The sequence below is a fragment of the Nesoenas mayeri genome, assembly GCF_963082525.1.
Source record: "Nesoenas mayeri genome assembly, chromosome: 10".
Lineage (NCBI taxonomy): Eukaryota > Metazoa > Chordata > Aves > Columbiformes > Columbidae > Nesoenas > Nesoenas mayeri.
In genome coordinates this window covers 14,484,544-14,503,539 of record NC_137560.1, presented here as the reverse complement: position 1 = coordinate 14,503,539, position 18,996 = coordinate 14,484,544, and the positions used below count along the sequence as shown (strand labels likewise).

Here is an 18,996-nt window from a genome sequence, read left to right as displayed (position 1 = left end):
AACTTTCTGCCCCTGCAGAAGAGCCAGCCCATTGCCTGCGGTGCACCAGCACAGCCCCAGCCACGCACGCCGCTTGTCAACCGCGGCTGCCATCTGCCCGGGCGCCGTGCTGGCCGCACGCTTTTATTAAGTCCCTGATGAGCGTGATTCAATTAACGTCGCCTGAAAAGCCACTACACCGTAAATGAAAGGTGACAAGGAGTTGAGACAGTAGCAGAGGGGCACGGCGGAGGGCAGAGCGGCCAGAGGACACGGCAGACCTGTTACCGCGTGCGGCCAAAATGGATTTGATCTGCTTATGTCTGGGGGGCGATGGGGAGGCAGAAACAGTCTGGAGAAGTGAGACTTTCAGAAAGTCCTCCCCACAAATCAGAGGCAAATGCATGCTTTTGTCAGGTTATTCTGTCGTCGTTTGTCTATATGTAGCACCGTGGTGCCGCTCACCAGCGGCGGAGCGCCGCGGAGCGATGAGCTGTGCCATGCTGGAAGCACACAGGATGGCACCGACCCGCCGGGAGGTCCCGGCCCGAACCAGCTGCGGCAGTGGGCTCCTTCTGCTGGTGGGAACAAGGACTTGGCTAAATGTGGTGAGCTACAAGTTTCTGCAACAACATGCAAGTCTCCAACATGTGGCCCGTAACGTAGCTGTTGCCATGGTAAACATTCATGTTTAGTGAAAAGTGTTAAGTCTTGTATCATAAGTTAAATCAGCTGCCAAGACACATTTTCACAAGTAGGGGAATTTTTGTCTTTTCAGAATGGAATGTTTTTCAGTTGACATTGATTTTTCCCTAAAATAAGTCCCCCAGAAAGGAAGCCAATCACACGTGAGGCAGTCCAAGAGCTGAATTACTCTACTCCCCTGAATCATCAACAAGTGTTGTGTGCTAGTGCGCGCGTGTGTGTACAAATGCACTGTAGCTTCATAAATCCCATCCTCTTATACAAATGAGCAAAATGAGCAGTTCTACAATTTATTCAGAATATTAAACTAACGATCCCAGCAGAAATAGCATCAATATATTTTGGGTGATACGACTTCAACAAGTAACTTTTCTAAATAGGAAGCAGGTCCAAAGAAATAATTAAGCTTAACCTGCCCTAGCCTTTTCACAAATACAAGACTCAATCCTGAGTCTGAACATACACTTGTTTATGTAGGTCAAGAACAGAAATAGTAAGAGCATATTTACTTGCTTTTATGCTTCTTGTTCGGTATTTCAAAAGAGGACAAATGGTCTTAATAGAATTTCACAAAGAGAGACAAATTAGAATTAATCCAGAATTGACTAAAAAAACCACATTACTTTTATTTATTTAAAAACTGTTGCAAGGAAATCTGACTGTTATCAGTTCAAAATCTGCAAAACTACATGTGTATGTCCCTCCACTCCTGAACTACTCCATACTGGCTCATTCTAGCATCTTACGTTCATCTTCCATATTTAGAGCAAAATGCATTTCCAACAGAAGGTTCTGTAGAATAAGAGGGGAAAATCATAACTGAGCAATTAGCCCAGTTTCATTCAGAGCAGGGTAACTCCTCTGATAACAGAGCAACAAAGCAGAACTAGTCCTAAAGTCTAAATAGAAAAGACAAAGCAGTCATCTGCTTCAACACTCTGCAACTGAAATAGGAGCAGCAATGACCTTCTTGCTTTCTCCTGCCCAAGAGCCGGAAGGACTCAGCCCCAGCCCAGCCCTGCACCTCCTGCAGATGTACCACTGTCCTGCCAAAGGGGGAGAGCTCTTTGTCGAAGTTGGGTTTTCCTCTTCCACATCTCTCTTTGACAGCCACAAACTGGATTTCATACTGGTTGGGTCTTCAGTGGTGAGGACCTGGCCCAACAGATTCCTTTCTTCTTTACCTGCCTCTGAGCAGCAGCAGAGTTTCTAAGTTAAGAAACACTTCTGATTCCTCTTCTTCTCTCTAATTATTGCTCCACAATCCATTTGCCATACCCCATGCCAGATTCACACCTTAGCTCCTCACCTCTACTCATTAAAACTCAAACTCCCATCTCCTCCATGAAAGACATTTTCTACCAAGTAAGCTACTGCTTACAGTCTCTGAGCTCCTTCTCTTCTGAAACCAGCTCTACCGACAGGCTGAAGCTTATTTAGCACTCCCAGCTCTCTGCTTGTCTCTTTCTTTTATTTTACATGCTTCAATGTTCTCATTCTGCCTTCTCTCCTTCTTTCTCTACCCTGGGCGCTACAAAAAGACATCTTTGGTGACACCTTAAAAAAAAAAATAGATTGCTGAATTAACATGACTTGCACTGCATGGTATTATATTTTCAGACCAGTCATTTGCTAATGTCACAAACACAATTAGGAAGTCAGGGAAAGAGCTTACAGGAGCAGATGAAAGCTGCAGAGATAAAATGGAAAGCTTTTACCTGCCAAGCTCTCAGGTTAGGGTTCTAGGTTGCCCTTGGATCTAATAAAGCTATAAAAGAGCTGTATTATAGAGATGCATAGTCACACTGCTGTAAACATCAAGCGCGGCTTTTTCCATCCTCCTACAGACATGGTTTTTGCTACCGCAATTTGCAGGCTGGTAGCCATAGGTGGTTTAAATTCTTGATATTAAAAAAAGCTCCAAGCATTACTGACAATTAAAAACAGCTTTTACACATGCACAATAACGCTTCTCATGCTTTAAAAAAAAAAAATAATATGCATATCCATATTACCATCATAATAAGTGCCACAGAGTGACATGATATGATTGAGTATAATGGCTCCTTTGGAGCCATTATGGTCGATCAGTAAATAATACACTTTTGAAATTGTCTAACTACATATTTACACTTGTCAACTCTCATACACTTCAGTGACAGAATTTAAAAGAAACACTGTAAAAACCTGTAAGAACATTAAACCACGAAAATATTACACTGAAGTGGTATTAAGGTTTGACTTAAACCCAAAAACCATGGAAATTCCAGTTTAAGGCCAAATCTCAGAAAACGACACTGTCTTTAGCTCACCGAGCCATGCCCGAGTGCTTGTGATGGTCCGGGCAAAGCGAGGGGTGACGTGAGGTTGGGCCGGGAACAGAGAGGACCAAGGAGTCATGGTGGCCCAGGGCAGCAGGTGAGCACCGAGCCATCCTGAAGGGCTCTGCCCGCTGAATTCGCAGAGACTTAGCTGGTCAGCAGGACACCAGTTTATGGTATTAAAAAAAGAGCAGTGCAGCCTCGACCTTTAATCTGTTTATTGAGATGAAATTTCCAATTAAGTTGGGAAAAATTAGTCTGCACTTATTTCAGAAGAGGCCCCATTGAGACACTGGGAGTTTTGCCTAGCTGAAACACATGGAGAAAAACTTTAGGCTTTGACCCTAAAAAGGCATTGTCAAAAAAATATGTTAAACAAACATGACAGCATAATATTAATATCCCAAAGATTCGCTCCATGTGGAGGAAAAAAAAAAAAAAGGACTAGAAAACAAGATGTTTTTTCAAGAGTAGAATAATGGGCTTGGCGTTGGCTTTTCTAATTGATAAATTTGTCTCTCTTGTTCAGCTGTAGTCAGTTTTGCTACAAACAGTGGCACCATCTTTACCAGTTCCAGTAAAGCTCTGCTGAAAACAATAAGCATCAAGCCCCCAGATGCCACCTGTCTTTCTGTGAGGGTCACATCCTGCTGCCCCCAGGTCAAGGGGCTATTGAAGACTTGTGAGACGGCAAGAACAGCCCTAGTCCCGCGGCACCTCCTTCACAACAAAAGAACCCCAAATGCTTCAGACGCTCTGCTCTAGAGTCCTGAACCGTGCTGTGAAAAGCAATGATGGATATCTTCCTAGAGCAAAGGTCTTACTTTCATATATCTATATATATATTTATATACAGAGAGAAACAGAGAGAGAGAGAGAGAGAGATCTCCTTGCTCAGACTTATCTGTCACCTTGCTCATGAGAATAAAATCCGCAAAGGCTTGGCATGGAAGACTCCTGAAGTTGCTTGAAGACACAACCACCTCACCTCGATCAAGAGTGAGTTACTGCTTGGTTTTATAGTCAGCTCTCCCCTCGACCAGCTGATGACAGAGCAGCATCTCTCTATGCACAGCATCTGGGATTTTACAGCCACTGTATATAAATGGAATTTTCATGACAAACAACTGTATTCAGTTTCCTTGTACATCTGAATGTGAGAATGATCTCTTAAGGCTCTGCTGGGAAGGAGTACTAAGGAAGACAAAAAGTATTTCAGGCTATTTTCCCCAGAAGCATTATCACGATGACAATATAATGACTTTGTCCTACGCAAGTACTTCAAGTTCACGTCCTGATCCTGTGAAGCAGCTATTCAGGACCCCCCTGTTCGCACGCTCCTCACAGCCTCCTCCCTGCAGTCAGCATCCCACCATCCCACCACCTGAAAAGGACAGGATATGCCATCAGCTCAGAGAGCTTTCTCTGGTCTCTCATTTCTTAAGCCCTCCCTGGAGATGTTTGCTTTTATCTAAATATTATAAACCATGGTACAAGGAAGCCTTAATAAACCCTGTTGCCTTTTCACTTTGCGCAGCGTCTGTCTCCTTTCACCCTACCTCCTGGCTCATGCAAACCTCAGAGTGAGAACAGTTTTTACATCTCCTCAGGTCGCCCCAGAGTCATATAAGCAAAGGTAAACAAACTTCTGAAGTCTGGGTATTTTTACTTCAGATGGGATGTAAATCAGCAGATGAAAGCTAGAAATAAACTGGCAATACGAGGGCAGTTTAATGAAGTTTCCTCCCACAGCCCAGTGTTCCCTAAATGTAATAGAGCTGACATAACCCTATACTATGGTGGATGGGGGGAAGAAAAGAAAAAGGAAAAAAACAAACAACCTTAAGATATAAATATTTCTCCCAAAATCAAAGACACTCTTCCTTCAAAACATCTGGTCAACTCTTACAGAAGGTAAAAAGCATTTCCCTACTGACGGCAGAAATCTTCACCTGTAAGAACTCAGGAGACCAGACATCACCTCAAATGCTCGAGATATCTACAGGCTTCATGTGAGACACCCCAATGAGAAGACCAGACATCACAAGTGCATGTGATGGGCACAAGCTCCACATGGGACACCCCAACACAGCAGAACTTGTGATGCAGAAGATGCTCAGTTCCTGCTGTACCACATACATCACTTCCCAAACTATCACCAGAGCAAGGGCTTCATCCCAGAGCTCAAATCAGAAAATGACTGGTCCTGTGTACAGCTGAAAGCCCCTGGGAAGATGGGTTTTTAAGAGCAGCAGCTCCAGCTGCCACCCAATTGTCTGACCAGTGGGTGCCCCAAACCCACAACCTCCTCACATCATTATCTCCCGGCAGAGAGATGTTATGTGCTCCCACTCCTTCCTCTCTGTCTCCTTGTTTAAAGCTTTCTGGCTGCTGGTGAGGAAATGAGTCTGCCTTGCTCTACCTTTCTCTCCATCACCTTGCTGTCTGTGAGGAGGGTTGGTGAGAAAATGTTTCGGCTGCTCTTACGCTTCCACAGCATCCATTTCCTGAGGCCCTTATGGAAAAAAAACCTGTCTCCCATCTCCTGCTGACAATAGCTTTATCAGATAATAGCACGAAGCAGGAATGATCCTGTAAAGCTGTTAGCAATACCCAAAGGTATCTGAACAGCAGTAGTGAGACAGAGATCACGCTCGTTGTGTTCACCCACCAATGGACAAAGCCTGAACAGCAACCAAGGGACCAGCAAAGCCTGTCTACTAAAGAGCATAACGTTACTTTAACCTGCCATGAGTAATTGTATGGCTTTTCTGATTTTCTGTGTGCACACTGTGGTTTTTTATATTTTAAGTTAAAACCTGCTGAAATTCAATGGTTCGAGACACAACATTGCCAAAGAAAAGGAGTCTCTGGTCCCTGGGAGGGACTTTTCTCAGTGCTAGCTTGACACATAAAATCTGTTTCTTCAATTATGTCTTCCTTCTTACCCATTTTAGATGTGATGGTGTGAAAACATTATAAAAGCTCATGGAAAAAAAATTCAAGGAAGCTGAGAAAGTATTCTTCAGATCATATTTAGAGGCTTTGGCTCACAAATGCTTTAATACCAGGAGGACAATCACTTGCATACCCCAGCTCTGTCCCTGTGCCATGCTAGCAAGTGCAGCACCAGCATCTCCATCAGCGTAAGAACTGCCCTGTTCAACAAAAACACAGATACTGCGAAGCAAAACTCCAGCTACAAAAGCCACTTTGCACTGTTAACGCTCCACATCGATGGGGTGCCGGAGTTTTACAAGAGTTTCTCGTACATACGCTTGTGATCTGCACAAACTCAGAACTTCACCCCACTACACGATGTTTCTGCCGTGCCACCTCTAGTCCAAAATGTATCTTAAAGCACCTGAAGTACCAACTAAGGGATTCTAATCCTGCATTCGAAAACTCTACCAAGCCAGGGTGAAGCCTTGCAGATAAAAACTCTGCTCAGGAATTACAGTTCACCACCTTCACACAGCAAAATCTTTTCCTGTTAAGTGATTTATCAAAATAAGGGATATTATTTGTAGGATGTCCCAAGGAAGTCGTTATAGTCACAGCAACGTCAGGGCTTGTTCTACTACCGTAACAAACATTCTATATTCTGTTTCATAAATATCAAGCCATTAAAAATATTGTTAATTCAACCGTAAGAGTCCACAATAAATCCCTCAGTTTAGGTGTGAGAAGATTGTTGTACTTAGAAAGCGTGAAATTCCCCTTTCTCCTGGTGACAAGAAATGCCCCTTGATACCCCATCTCCTCCAGCACACAGCCAAAGTGGAAACAATTTTCAAAACTAATATGTACACGGAGTAACATGGTTAACATCATCCAATGAATTTAGATCCACCTACACGGTATAAATATATCTAGATAAACTGTCACCTTCAGCAGAATTCATTAAAATAATGTTGTATCTTCCTTGTTAAATGTAATTTTTTTAATTGAAATTTAATCTTACTGTATTATTTGGTAGATTTTTAATTGACATTTGTAGTAATTAATTGGTAAGCATTACAGCTTTGTCTGAAGAATTTAAAACTAAATTTGACATCGAGATTGGCCAGCCACTGCTGTGAGGTGCCTGCTGGGAGCATTTCATCATCCTCCCAGCCCCTCCTGCTGATCAGAGGTGGGAGATGATGGTCATTTCTTACAGTCATGAATTACATTACTAATGTATTCCATTACCACCACGCAAATGTCATGTTAATTCCTGATCATCATCAAGTCAGACAATGGTTTCCACACTGGCACCCAGCCAATTAGCGGTGTGGAAAAATATTCCGCCAATTATATAACTTGAATTAGGTTAAGGACTCAAGAGAAAGCAAAATAAATGCTTTGAAAATACTTCTGAGATAAAATGTAAGTTGACACTGTCTTCATGTGCTATAGCCGATGTTATACAATCTGATAGGCAGCTGCCAACATTCATAACTGTTTATTAAATCTAGCCTCTCTTTATGGTGGCAGCTAAGATCTGTATTTTTACCAATATTAGGTTCATTGTGTTATGAAAAAAGACCAAAATACTTAGGAGCATTCACACCAGCTTATAAAACATATTATGTAGTATATTAAATTGTTAAAATTACTTCTCTCCTCCTAGCCCCCTGCCCCTGAGAAAGTTCCATGGACAGAAAAGTTTCAGCAAAACAAAGTCTTTCTGTAGCCACTGATGCTTTACAGGAGCAAGGGAGATCCTGTGAGGACAGAAGTGCCACCTCTGGGCTGCTCCTGCTGTGCAGCTCTGCTGGGGGACACCAGCTCAGCTCTGGGAGCTCTGCCCTGCTTCCCCATCCCACAGACGCCTCTCACCTGGGGAATCCCTTCAGCTTTTGCTCCCCGGCTATTACAAGAACCATCATGGGCAGATGAAGCCCTCTCTGTAACTAGGAGCCTGTTCACCAGAGGAAAGGACTATGGCAGGAATGAGGTGTCCCTGCAAGAAAAGGTCACCACGAAGCCCGGTGGAAATGCCTGTGGCCGTGCAGGGACGTGGCAGGTTCCTAACCATGGCGTTCCCTTGGCGTGTGCAGCGCCGAGCCCCACCGGCAGCACGCTGTGCCAGAAACGTGCTGCGCTACCAGGTTTTTAGTACCACCCCATTATTTTGATTTGTTCTGTTCTTAACTCAATTTATCCTACAAGCATGGTTATCTCCAATTTAAAAATGTACACAGCACCAGTTCCTCGACTTCAAAAATTTATAACGACGAGCAATTTGTTAAAGCCTTTTACCGTATCTTCCTGTCTCATTTTCCTAGGTGCTGCAATGAGGCAATTCATTGTTCTGGCTGCTTACCCTAGATGACCTTTGCCTGCCATAAAATGGTATACAACTAAATGCTCTGCTTTAAATACAACTCTTGCCTCTTCGAAAGGCCCTAGGTATTCAGTCAACACAATCAGCAGAAACCACATTTGGTTACTCAATAAGCTGGAAACTTCTAAAACGCGTACAGCGGTGAATGAATTCCTGCCATCACCAGGGACACTTGAGTGGGGAACAAGAGAGACCGCCGAGAAGTGGCTCTTGCTGCAGCCGGAGAAAGGATCACTCCTTTAAGCTGAACACTCAAGGAAAAAAGAGAACAAAAACTGAATTAGCTCAACACGTCCCCTCCGCAGTTAGCACATTGCTAGGCAACTTACCATCTCTTGATAGAATTATGGTGGAGGGCTGATCGTACATCAGGGTTAAGAAGAACACAAGCACCAGTTTTGGCCAACTGCTCCTTTCCAGTGGGACTGCTCAATGCTTGGTCATTTCATATTATTATTTTGCAATATTTTCTAAGCACCTAGAGAGTGTAATGCATTCAGAAAGGTAATTTAAAGCTATTATGTGACAAGAAAATTTTAAGATAACTGCAAGTAAGTGAATTTTAGGAGGAATAGCACAAGTCTCCTCCTTTGTTCAAGCCAGCATTTGGAGAGAGTTAACAATCCTCCTTTTTGTTGCTTTCATTTTTTAATACTGAAGCTATCCAGAGGGCATACTACTTGAACACTTTGTCTTTACAGTTGGGCACAGCTCTACACCTTTGTAACTCAACCTGGTACACCAATGAGATGCTTCAAAACACCCTGGTCCTTTCATTTGCCACCGCTCAGACCAGACACAAAGTTCCATTACAGGCAGAGCCACGGGGCTATTGCAATACCCCGTGTTGTCACACTTAACCTATACCAGCTTTAGGAAGGCTCTCGATCTTTAACAGTGACTTGGAAAGTAGGATTCGGACTCCAGGCATTATTTACAGTTCTTAAGAAGTACTAAGCAAATGCAAAGATTGTTTTAAACGGAGCCATGTACCTTGCCTATAACCCCAAGTTTTCCATGCATACTTCATAAGCACAAAGAAATAATTAATTAGCTAACCCCGTGACTACAATAAATTGATTCATAAGTGACAGAGCTGTGAGAAATTCTTGCATCACTGGAAAAGTCTGAAGTTGGTCCCTGTTTGGGGAATCTCAGTTGTATCAGAGAGGTTAGTAATTCAGACATGAAGGAAATGGTAAGAATTTCCCTCCTGCACGCACACTTTGAGCTGCCATATGGGTTTATTCAACTGTTTACTACACCAGTCGGTAAAAACTGAACAGCTATTATAATCTTTGCTAAATGACATGGTAATTATGCTACCTCTGGAAAAAAAAAAAAAGAAAAAAGAAAAAATAGAAACTTAAAAAAAAAAAAATCACAATTCACTGATGTGTCAATTTCTGAGGTTTTGTATTCTTTGAATTGAAATGCACTTTCTAACACACAGAGGGATATTAAATATATAATAGAAACCTGAATTTATTTTAAAAAACAATTTGTGCTCCTATTTCCTATGCAATTTAACTATACAGATTTCCTAGTTTTGAAAGATTTCTTACACAGACCTTCCAGTTTTTCTGTAAAATCAGACAATTCCTGTTTTCCCAACCTCTTAGTCTTCTGATTCACGAAGAAATTTTGACGCTTCTCTCGCCCCAGTTAACAAGAAAGGAACCAAGGAGCAGGCAGGTAAGAAGAGAGGGCACAGGAACGCTCCCTGTGCCACGTTGCTGGGGGACGGCGACAGGGACAGCCAGGGAAGGCAGAACCACCGCTCATTTGGCACAAATGGGACCAACAGCCTTCCTGGCTGGCAACCACCACGGGGAAATGGCAACTGCCAATTAACAGCCAAGTGGTCGCCCCACACGCTCTCAAGCTTGCCCAAGCACAAATGCGCTCTGGCCAAAATTCACTATTAAATGCTCTGTCCCTGTGTTCCTCTAGGCTGAGCATGGCAGCCCCAGCACCACGCTGAGCCGGGCAAGCGCATACAATGAGACAGCTCTCTTGTGTGCCAGTGACACCATTTTGTCACTGGGATGTAAGTGCAGCAAACAGTGGAGCTAATTATTTATTGGCAATGGCTCCTTTGAGAGCAAAGGCTCTGACATATGATGGAGAGGAGACCTCTCCATATTCATATTTAATCATGACATGAATTGCACACATGAGCATGTTTAGACCATGTCTACCTGCAAAGCTTCAGTTCTGGGCAGTGGATTCGCCTGCATCGCTGAACTCCAGTGTCACCGTCAAAGACCTCACAACTCACAGGATTTGGGGGGATGGAGAAAAGAAGGAAAGGAACCAAGTCTTTGTTTCCATATTGATAATATTTGGTATCACTATTATTTAATTACAATGAAGGTTTAGTGTTTATTTTCATTTTTGTTTTGGTTTTGTGTTGTGGAGTTTTTTGTTTTGTTTCATTTTGGGTTTTTGGTTTTGTATTTTAAAGAATAGCAGTGACTTGCTTTTCAGTGTAGGCAATACAAAAAAAAGAAAACCAACCCAAACCCCACCATATCAAAAAAAGGGAGAAAAGGGCATGGGAAAGAGAGAATGTAGGAAAGAATAAGTGAGAGTTACTGCAAACTCAGGTTTGACGACTCACCAGTTTTACTTGCAGGCATCACACATATCCACTTATGACTCAGGGCAAATACAGGAAAGGACTGAAACCCTTATCATGGCAAATGTGTCTGGAAGCCGGAGTCACTCAGAAAAAATGTTCTCAGGAGACTGAAAGACAAAAACATGTTTTAAAACTTCACTCAGTTAGAATCATATCAAAGTCTATCATTTTTCTTTGGTGATAAATGCTGGAGGTGGGGGGAGCATTACAAGAGTATTTCTACGTATCAAACATTATCACACAGCAGACTTTATTTGGCTTTAAATAAAACTGAAACTTACAATATTAAGAAAGGTTTTAAAAGACACACTTATTTCACATTTGCAACATGTTCCTCCAACAGGCAAACTTATGTTCCTTCTAAATACCAAAATGTGTCACCATCCAAATCCATATTATGCTCAAAAATACAGCTCTGTGCACAAAATCCAGATACTTTAACCTGCTTTGCATTATCAAAATATAGCAGTCTTTGAATTTCTGAAATATTTACTCTCTGCCTTCACTCACTGCATCCTGATAAAACCTTAACAAAATGTAGAATCTCTTGTTAGCAATAATCTTTCCTCCAAGATAAAGAAAAACACATATAAAAACTATTTGATGTTCAGGGTGAAAAGGCAAAATTTGCAAACATCAGTTAAGAAACACCAATTAGTATTTTTTTTCCCCAGCTATTAGTAACACAGATTGGATTTAAGCTTAGCTCAAAGAAAGCTGCTCCCTATACAAATGAGACATCCATTTTACTAATAAGGGTATTTTAAAATAAGAAGTATAATTTCTTTACTGCCAAAGTATCCACACTGAGTAAAAACTCATATTCAGAGATACGAACAGAGGTGTTCCCTGGGATTTTCTGCATCGTAGCCATGAAGCCACATGGGATTTAAAGAGCAGCTCCAATCTGGAGAAGGGCACTGGCTGCCCTAAGAGATGCACCAAGCCCTGGGAGAGCCTCTGCTCCCTGGACCACTACGCAACAGGGACCTGCAGCAATAAACCCCAGCAGAGAAAACAAACTTTGCAACAAATGAAAACATCCCGAGGGACTGGGTACGAAAAAATATGAAAACAAAAGTCACATGTGGTGCTTCTGACTTCTTCATTCCCCAATCCTCTCTCTGCATAGCATCCCCAAGGCGGTGGCTGTTCCCAGCCTTTCCACGTCTACCAGCATTTTGGCAGCGGCAAGAACTGCCATCTCCAAATTAACCTTGTGGAGTTAATTATTTTGGCAGCCACAGCAGCCTTCCCGGGGAACATCTGGAAGCTTCTGTCTTAGCAACAACCACATGAAATTTCGTAAGACAAAAACCAGGTACTTCTCTGGCCCTGGGGCTTTCTCCCACTCTTTGCTGAATGCAGTGTAGCGGCTGAAAGAAGATCACAAGAGTTCAGAAATCTAAATATAGGGATTATGTGCCCTATTAAAAAACTGTGCTACACAATAAAAATAGATCCGAAAGGAGTTTTTAAACAGCATTTATGCTGAACATGACTTATTTCTCAGAAACTCTGAAATACTTGCAAAACAAAAGTGACCTGCGTCTTGCAACCGTTGTATTTTATTCATGAGGAGCAGAGCACCTGAGAGAAGCAACTGAGCAGTGTCAGAAACACTGCTGTACTGCACCTCTGGGTGACAGATATGCAGTTGCAACCAAGCAAAATGCTGCATCTACACATGTTGTGGCAAGATTTCTTCAGCTGACCTGCTGCACCACTGTATTCAACTTCTTAATCATCTTCATCCGTGATACATTTGTAAAGCAGGAAAGTATCATTAGCCCCATCTAGAAGAAGCTGGATTGAGGCTCACTTCGGCTAATTCTTGCTCAAAAGATTTAATGTTCATTTGAGATGTTAGAGGCAAAATAACTTGTCTAAATAATATATTGGGTCTGCAAGAGACAAGGGCTATAGCGTACAGAAGCACTGTCCTCATCTCCAGATCAGTCTTCTCCTTCACATCCCTACTCAAACATAAGGAATATCTTGGCATCTTTGTGCCAACAAGCAGATTTGAAAGCTGGGAGAGCTTCTATGCAAGGAACAAGAAACGGTGTTGGGAGTAGGTAAAGACATCCCATCCCAGCCTGGCCTGAACTCTGATGGAACACCTGGAAAAACTGATTTTTCTTATGCCATCAAAAACTGACCTCACCAGAATATTCCACAAAACATTTCCTCAGCTGCATTTCACAAGGGAACGAGGCTTACATGATTACCACATACCCTCTGTGCCCAGCCCCACTTGCATCTTTCGAAGCCCTTACGATTAACAGGAGCAGAGAGCTCCCAAAACCAGGAATTCTCACAGCACCAGGTTTGGGGCTTGCACCACTGTAGGCCTCCAAAACCATTTGATCAGCTGTCTCCAAGAGCCAGCTGGCTCACCGGCACCCTGCCAGCTCCAGGCTGAGCCGTGCCAGAAGGGAGCCCAGCATGGCCCGGGGACACAGAGGCAGCTCAGGCACTTCCATGGACCTCAGCGCTGGAGAACCTGGCGAAACCACGTAAGGTGCTGAGGGGAAGGGTGTAGGAGGGAGAGGAACAGAAAATAGATCGGTTCTGATAAACTGAAGCCTTTAATGATCTACCCACGCACTCGAGTTCGATCTGGCATTGACAAATTGAAGCTTTTAATGATGTGCCCACACATTTGAGTTGGACACTCCTCTTCTACAACTTTCACAAAAATAGTCTGCTGGGTTAAAGACAGAAATAACTCTAATAAAGCTGCAACACGAGCAAAACTCTTGACCAGTCTTTGACAAACTAATTCCCCAACAGATTATTTGATGCGACCTCCAGTAAAGACCTTCTCCTGCACTGCCTTGCTCCCATACGGATTCTCTGAAGGGTACAGCTAAATAAGGGGCCATGAGATGCAGCAGCTTCAATGTAACTGAAGTACAAAGTCAATCAAACCTTGAAACAGAGATCTGGGCTTCATTAATCCCAGAAATCACAACATTTCTGTTATCACTGTATTAATCAGAATAGGAAACCTATTAATCTGCCCCCAGCAAAAATTAATCTTCGTAATATTGAAGAGATTTGAAAGACAAGTTTTAATATTTCACTGTTTAAATCTCAGAGGCAGAGGTGCACAGCTCAGGTGGTCTGGCGGACCACTACGGACTTCATCTCATCAGCATGAGGCCAGCCCTAGCACCCTCACCATGCCATGATGCTTCCAGTCCTCTTTGCTCATCTCTACCCCAGGTTCTGGCTGCTCCCAGCGGTTTTGAAGCAACCGAGAGCACCGTTTCATACATCAAACCGCAAAACTGGCAGCAACACTGGATGCAATTCAATAATTGTCAAGAGCTTAGGGCAACAAAGCTGGTGAAAGGGCTGGAAGGAATGTCCTGTGACAAGTAGCTGAGGACTTCACGTTTAACTAGTCTGGAGAAAAGCAGGCTGAAGGGCGACCTCATGGCTTTCTACAACTTCCCAAGGGGCGGATGTGGAGAGGGAGGTGCTGAGCTCTTCTCCCTGGAGTTCAGTGACAGGACGTGGAAATGGTTCAAAGCTGCTCTAGGGGAGGTTCAGACTGGACTTTGGGAAGCACTTCTCTACTGAGAAAGCGGTCAAACCCTGGAACAGGCTTCCTAGAAAGGTGATCGATGTCCCCAGCCTGTCAGTGCTTAAGAGGCATTTGGACAATGCCCTTAATACCATGCTTTAACTTTAGGTCAACCCTGAATTGGTCAGGCAGTTGAACTACATGATTATTGCAGGTCCCTTCCAACTGAAATATTCTATTCTATTCCACGCTGTGACACAAGGAACCACACAGTGTATCACCACCCAGCAGCACCAGGGTGGCACAGGTGGACATGTCACCCCGTGCAAAGGGCTGTCTGGGTACGAGTGAGCTTTCTGCATCAGGACAACACTGGCAGCAGATACATGACCATGTGTTCAGGTGTGATGGAGAAAAAGGCAGGCAGCTGCAAAACGAGAAACTATCTGAAACTGCCATGCTCTACTGGAGTGAGTCAGGGATTGCTATGTGGATTTGATAGGGGGTCCCTGTGCCCAACCCTTTTTGGCGCAGCAAAGCCCCCTGCTAAACAGCCCACTGCTACCAGGAGATGCGCATCGTAACAGAGCCCAGTTTTAAGGAGAAAATGGGTGGCAAAGGAAAAGTCCTTACGAAATGAAGGCAAGAAGTGGGACACAATGGAAAGGGGCTGAGGAAATGTGACTGGAAGAGGAAAATGACCAGATACCCACACCCTGGCTGGGGTAGGGGACACGGATGCGCACACAGCTGCGGTTCTGCTGCCCTTCTGTCACCATCCTGCAGTAGCAATTGCTGATGGACACGTTACTTTTTTACTTGGCTGGATTTTCATTAAAGCAGCTTTCACCAACATATATATACATACATATGTAGATACACAAACACCTTGGGACTATATTTGGTACAATACATTTCAAAGCCTGATCAAAGGCAGAACTTCAGTCATCTTACGCACCACTCACATTAGGCTGTTTACCAACTGCAGTCAAACTACAGAATACTGTTTTAACTAATGATTCCTCAAAGCCATGTTGCACAAAAGAAAACAGGTTCAACTCGTACATCAGTGCCTAAGAGACCGCTCCAAAACAGACAACTGTATGAAAAGTTGTGCCCATGTATACATATATACAAAACTGTTTTTAAGTGACTGTTTTAAGTTAGAATAAATCTGTGTTCCACCAATTAAGCTTTGAAAGCATGGCTGATACCGTTCGCTATTTTAAACAAGCAGCATATTAAATGCAAAAATTCAAATATTTTAGAGAAAATACTTGGAGAGTTGAGACATTAATTTTGCCATATACAATCTGTTTCACAGGGATTTTAAAAGCGTTATTGCCACCCTGGGTACATTGGAATAAAGATCAAACCACCATCCTTTCCTATTTACATATTAAAAGATACCTGCTTTCTTGATACAGACAACCCAGCTTGCTGATACATGACTCTGTTAAAAACAATACAACCTGTCTAGAAAATGCAAAGCCACCAGCTAGATGCCTCCTTGCAAGAATTTCTGCACTCTAACAGGTCGCAAGTGGAAATAAAATGTACTGGTGTCTTGTTTATCCTCCCTCCAGCGAGTGTCCATGGGGAGCGGGGCCAGAGCAGCTGCAGCTCCCCAGGGCCCTGCCTAAGGATGGAGCTGTTTACCAACCACCACCAGCAAAATAAGATCGGCCTGGAAAGCCTTGGGACAGGAGGTAAAAACAACAACAAACCAAACCAAAACAAAACAAAAGAAAACCCAAATAAAATAAACAAAACGCCACTACCATCTCTGGTCTTATTTCTGCCTCATACACCTGTATATGACTGCAGCTTGAGATGCTCAGCAATCTCCTAAAATTTTTCAATATAGATTTAATTTTTCCAAAATAAATAAGCTTCCTCCCACCCTCCCCCCCACCTTTTTTTTTTCCTTTAAATAAATTGCCATTACAAACACATGCTCAAAGCATCATTAAAAAGACCACAAAGGCTTCTTACAGGGGGAACTTTGCTGCATCAAGAGGTAACATTTGTTCTCCCCTTTCAGCTGGGATCCACCTCAACTTTTTGATGTTGGCTGGAGCTTTTATTTGCAAATAGAGCAGAGCTGCTTGGGACGGCGGGCTCCTCCGGAGCATGCCATGTGGCCTGCACAGATGTCCCTTTTATTCCCATGTCCCACAAGGCTCCATGGCTTGCTAGTGTTAAACAGATTACGCCCGTAGAACACTTGGTTTTGCATGTCCCCCTTTTTTCCAACAGTTGTCTAATTTACTTGTTTTGCCCTCCCTTCCCCCCACAATTGCTACAGAAAACACAGAAAAACGAGGCAGAAGCAAGGAAGTTTCTCCTCCAAAACCAGAATTTGCGGAAACGCTCAGCATCTGTGAACAAAGCAGAAATGGAGAAGAACAAAACTCCTGTTTGGATGGTAAAGCTCATTAGGCCCAGTTTCTTCTAAAAAACTTCATCATACCTCAGTAACACCAGTCGCTACAAGTATCATAATCTCTCATGCTTATTTAGATGTCCAAATGAGAATTGAACTTCTTCCAAAATAAAAAAAATAATAATAATTAAAAAAAACCCACTAAACCAAAAACCTAACACCAATTATGCCCGCTAAGCATTTGAAAATCCTTGAAAATCTGGCCTTCAACTCGGTCACAAAGAAGGGGCTTAATTTCCCGGCTGTCAGGCATCCCAATCAACAATTGAAGTCAATGGGATCTACACAGTACCTTATTAAAAAAAAAAGCCTAAGAGGCCCATTAAGCAACTTCAGCTACGGAGAGACAACCTCGCTGCAGAAGACAGCAGCTATACATAGCTTTGTGCATCAGCCACTTCGCTCTCATGCTTAATTTGATTAATCATTTTGGTATTATCCCCAATTAGAAAAGTGTCTAACAGGAAAAATAATTTAAAAAAAAAAATGGTTAAGACTAAGATGCAGCAGAAAACAGCAGCTACTGAACATGCAACTACTTGGGACTTCTGGCATTTGCCAAGGATGCAAAATTAAAGCTAAAAATTGTGGGCAAATACAAAGGCATCGGTGTTTCATCCAGACTGCGGATTTGAATTTTTTTTTTCTTTTTAATAAACTGAAACTGAATTCCAGATGTTGAAAGCTGGGAAGTAAAAACTGCTTTAGCTGTAAAAACATAGAAAGGTGAGACAAAAAAATTCTGCTGAAATATGATTCTTAGGGATGAAAGTGAAGCCCATGCACCCCCTCCCCGGCAACGCGGTGGGACAGTGTTTTTTCCTCTCTGTGTGCCAAACCAGGTAGCAGCACAGGAGTTTGCCCAGAGTTTCTTTTGAATAAGAGACAGACCAGAGAAGAAATCCCTAGGAACTCCCTTGGCAGGGAGGGGAACAACATCCCCTGCATTTCTGACGCTGTGACAGTTGTGAGCGGAGCCCCCCGGGACCCTCGGACACCTCTGTCCTGCAGCCCCCACCTGCTACGTGGCAACTCCCCCCGTACAATCACACCAGGGTGGGGAGACTCACGAATGCAACGGACGTAACTAAAAGATCCCCCAAAGATGCACAAATCCATCATTTTCTTTCACCAGAGTCCACACTGTCCCTGACACAGCAAATCCATCTGTGAGGCTCCAGGATGTACTTCAGCACCCAAGTGCAATCCAAAATCGGACCCGCATGACTGGTTCTTGGTTTGGTATACGGACTCAATCACCATCAACACTCAAGGCTTTTAAAAGCAAAATTCAGGGCAGCATTTTGAGATCACTGTTGTCACCCCTGTTTACCTCCCTCGCAACATCCACGATGTTCTGCTGAGGAATATACAAAATCACAGAGTATCCCGCAGCATCCCACCAACTCCACCCCAGGAAGACACTCGGTTTCACCCTAAAATTTTAGGGCAGCGGCAAATGTTTGGATTTTGATAAGAAGAAGGAATATTCATCAGCATACTTCACTAGTGATGCAGTCAAAACTTGCAATCTTAGTCACAGAAATATGACTGGACTTGTCTGCTACCACAAAACAAAGTACCGTCTAGTGGTTAAAATCAGAGGACATGATTCAGGAATGCAAGCCTTTTCAAAGAAGAACTAAAACACATGATTAAGTGCTGTTGAAGTCAATAGGCTGATTCAGAAACCAACTTTTGGAGCAATGGATAATACTCCCCACATTGCCATATGGCTCTCAGTCAAACTTCCTAGAAGCATTTGGTAATACTGGGTTCCACACAGCTTTTGGGAGGCCTGCTTTTCTTTTGCTCTTTTTTTTTTCCCTTTTCTTTTTTTAAACCTACGTCTGGGATGATTTTCACCCACTGAAGATCCTCTGGACTCTCACTGACTGAGAATACCCAACTGTGATTACTGCAGAGTGTTGCAGACCCATGCAATCATTAAGTCTCAAATAAAAGGCTATCTATAAATAATAAATACATGCAAATATATACCGTATATAATATATAAATATATAATATATAAAA

At 43.0% G+C, this 18,996-nt stretch overlaps 1 protein-coding gene across 1 annotated transcript in view; it reads right to left on the bottom strand.

The window, feature by feature from the left end:
* Window positions 1-18,996, bottom strand: part of FOXP1 (forkhead box P1) — a 379,050-nt gene that overhangs the window by 322,132 nt on the left and 37,922 nt on the right. Inside the window, exon 2 of the mRNA XM_080350553.1 lies at window positions 10,961-11,088. The gene's annotated coding sequence lies outside the window, so the exon portion shown is untranslated. The remainder of the gene's footprint in view (window positions 1-10,960; window positions 11,089-18,996) is intronic.